General features: G+C 32.9%; 1 pseudogene; it reads right to left on the minus strand.

Annotated features, from left to right (window-relative positions):
• Positions 1-248: 248 nt before the first annotated feature.
• LOC100339074 (putative olfactory receptor 2B8) lies at positions 249-1,211 on the minus strand (annotated as a pseudogene).
• Between the last annotated feature and the right edge of the window lie 2,844 nt (positions 1,212-4,055).

The following is a 4,055-nucleotide window of genomic DNA, read 5'->3' on the forward strand; positions in this document are numbered from 1 at the left end:
ATTCATTACAGAAGAGAATATATATATATATATATATATAAAAACAGATACACAATATTTTGTTAAACCTAGTACTGTTCATTAATTTGGAGTCATTTTATATTTCTTGGAGATACTAATCAATATTTTATTTTATGTGAAATGCATACATAGTAATAGTGAATGAAAATTAAGGGGTAGAAGGAATGATGACAGTTGGCAATAGGCATTCTGGGAGTGTGAACTTTGAATTGTGAGACCATGCTCTCCTAAGTCATGTTCCATATTTGCTCTTGTTCTCTTCCTAATAGCTTCTTTACCACTCCCTTAACATCTTTATTTTTCAGTGTGTAGATGAGGGGGTTGAGCATTGGAGTTACAAGTCCATAGAAGAGTGCAAGAAGCTTGCCTTTCAGTTTGGCTGAGTTGCTCTTTGGCACCATATATGCGTAACCATTAATGGCAGAGCCATAAAACATAATTACCAGCAGCAGATGAGACCCACAAGTGTTGAAGGCCTTCTTGTAACCCTCAGAAGATTGGATCCTTATGACTGCTCTGACAATGTTTATGTAAGAGAATAGGATTAATCCAACTGGGATAACCTTTATGACCACCACAGCTGCATACATTTCCACTTCATTGATCCATGTGTTGACACATGCTAACTGAAGCATAGCAGGTACCTCACAGAAGAAATTCTCCACCTAGTACTGACCACAGCAAGGTAGCAGGAAAGTCAACACTGTCTGCACCAAGGAGTTGCAGAAACCTGTTGCCCAAGCTACTGCTGCCAGCTGTTGGCATAGACAAGAATGCATAATAACGGTGTAATGGAGAGGCTGGCAGATAGCGATGTAACGATCTAAGGCCATTATTGAAAGAAGTACACATTCAGTGGACCCTAGACCAAGGAACAAGAAAAGTTGAGCTATGCATCCAGTGTAGCTGATGGTTCTCTGATGTCTCTGTATATTTATCAGCATCTGAGGGAGAGTAGAGGTGGTATAGCAGAGGTCCAGAAAGGAGAGATTAGCCAGAAAGAAATACATGGGTGTGTGGAGTCTGGGTTCAAGGCGAGACAAGATAATGATGGCTGAATTTCCAAACAGTGTCATTATATAAAAGATACAGATGGCTACAAAAAGAAACATTTTGAGTCTGGGCCATTCGGAGAAGCCTACCAGAACAAAGCCTTTGGGCTGATGGAAGGTGGCATTGAATCTTCTCATTGCTAGGACTCTGGAAACACCAATGCTAGAATTTTGAAAGACTGATTATCCCATGCTTATACTTTAATGTTATCTCATTAACAAAATGCCATGGATAAACTGGGTAGGTGATGCTGAAACAAATAAAATCATTAATATAGTTTCTTTTGTTACCTCAGAAAAATTAACATTAATAATTATGTATCTGCATTTTAGCAGCCATATTCTAATTATGATTTTTCCTTAATAACAGTTTACTCAGAAAAGTATTTACAAAAGTACAGACAGTAAGGATGCATATATGTGTATCAAAATATTTGTCATTAAAGGGTGTGAGATCTGATAAGACTGAAGAAAATGGATGCTTACTTGGAGCTTCATCAAATTTGTATTTAGAGAAGTTTTCTTATAATGTTCATTCTATTCAATTTACCTTATTGCTGCTTTGTATTGGAAATTATCACCCACAAAAGACACTGTTATTTAGCAAAGGTAAATTATCCTTTTTGTTGGTTTTATTTCTACATTAAGATTTTATTGTAATTAAATTATTAAGAATAAATCTCCATGGACCTAAGGCATACACTCCTGGAATTAATTTATTATGATATTTAACCAAGAGATAATTAGTAGGAGCTAAAATGAATAGAACTGATGGCACAAAAAATTTTGCTTATTTTGCTTAAGTCAAAACACATTCATATCAATTAACATATATTGGTATCAATTAACATGAACCTCAAAAATGTTTTATTGGTGTGACTAGTGTCACTGTTCTCCATTTACTCATAACAGCTAGTAGAAAAATTCTCAAAACATGCTTTCTTGTAATTTAGATTAATTATTATATAATTCGCTGTTTCCTGAAAAATATAATTATTGAATAGATTTTGTATGGAAACATGGAACAAAATAAAAATTTAAAAGAAAATCTCTGGTATTTGTCTTGAATGTGACAGTTACTAAATATATGGTCATGTACACAACCACATCCAAAATTCACACATATTCATTATTTATTTATTTATTTATTTAACTTATGCATAAAACAAATATATAATCCAGTGGAGAATGTTTTATTCAAATTTTGAAATATGTACAGTGCATCAATTGAATATAAACATTAATATGAAAATATCAGTAAACAGAATGATTTGGAGTAAAGTTTTAATGAGTATATTCTACATAGCATTTAATATTAGAAATAATTTTCTTTTTTAAAGACATATTTATTTATTTTAAAGGCAGAGTCATAGAGACACAGAGACAGAGACAGTGACAGAGAGCGACATCTTCCATCCACTGCTTCACTCCCACCAATGGCTGCAACAACTGGGCCTCGGCCAGGCCAGAACCAAGAGCCAGGATCTTCTTCCTGGTCTCCCAAATGGATACAGGAGCCTAAGCACTTAGACTGCTCTCCACTGCTTTCCCAAGTGCATTACAGGGAGCTGCATCAAAAGTAGAAAATCTGGGACTCAAACCAGCACCCATATTGCTACACCACAGTGCCTGCCCCTAATAATTTTATTTTCAAGATAAAATCTTATGTAACACATTTCATTCATCATTTTCTACAGAATTTTGGATAGTTCTAAGTTCACATAACATTGAGTGTATTTGTGTATTGCATGATCTTTTGAAGTGTATACACAGTGGGGAATGGCTAGATATAGAGAATCATTGTTTTACCTCATGTAGCTACCATTTTTCTGGTAAGAACACCAATCATGCACTTACAAGTATTTTTCAAGAATATGAAAAATATTCACTTGTTCCTTTTAATTAAAATTGTGTCTTTTAATCACCATCTTCCCCTCACCTTTCCTCAACCACTGCTTCCCTTGGTAACAGACCTTTTGCTCTCTAGTTTTATCTGATCAAATTTTGGCTTCACATATTAGAGAGATAATATGGTATTTATCATTCTGTGCCATATCTATTCCACTAAATCCTCAAAATTTACTAATCATATGTGTTTTGTAGACAAAGACATTGTATTTCAGAAAGGTTAAATACCATGCCTAATTGCATAAGTAGTAAACAGCAGTCAAGTCAAACACTCCTAGTTTGCCTCATAAAAACGCTGTTCTTTTGAACTACTACTTAATATAGCCACTAGGATTAATGAATACACCTAAGATGTATAAATAAACATTCAATTAATAACATATTTTGTTTATAACATTAGATATTACTAGATAAAGATAAAATTCGTCATGGCCAGTTATCTGCATGACTTGATTTAAGCACATTCTTCTTTCTGTACTTAGGAATGACAAAAAACATAAAGCAAAGCAGAGTTGTGCCCTGGAAACAACAGGAAGCTGATTAGCTGGTAGAACAATGAAACAGTGAAATTAAATAAAAAGTAGAAATGCTGGGATCAATGAAACATTTTAACAAAATTCACAGAAAATTATTACCCTTACATCTAATTATTTAAAAATTGTATTTTGTTCCAAAAATGCAGCTACTAAACTATGATATCTGAGTATTTCTAAATAGATAAAATATTTTATAACAAAAAAGTTAAGCAGCTTCTAGAATTAAACTAATTATGGTATTTTTAAATAATATTATTTTGTCTAGAAATTTCTCCCAAGGAAATTATTCTAGGTATATTCATATAATTGGATGAACATAAATATTTTCATGCTAGGGATGTAGCAGTGGCATATTATAGTATTGAAAAATTAGAACACATCCTCTTACTATTTCACAATACTGAACTGTTGAACATTCATTGATTAGATTGTTATGTAGTCAATAAAATTTATTTTACATACACAAAGACTCTACATGGTTCTCACAATATTTTGGTATATTAAATAGGTATAATTTAAAATGTGAAGTATTTTACTA

This window comes from Oryctolagus cuniculus, chromosome 5 (assembly GCF_964237555.1).
Source record: "Oryctolagus cuniculus chromosome 5, mOryCun1.1, whole genome shotgun sequence".
NCBI lineage: Eukaryota > Metazoa > Chordata > Mammalia > Lagomorpha > Leporidae > Oryctolagus > Oryctolagus cuniculus.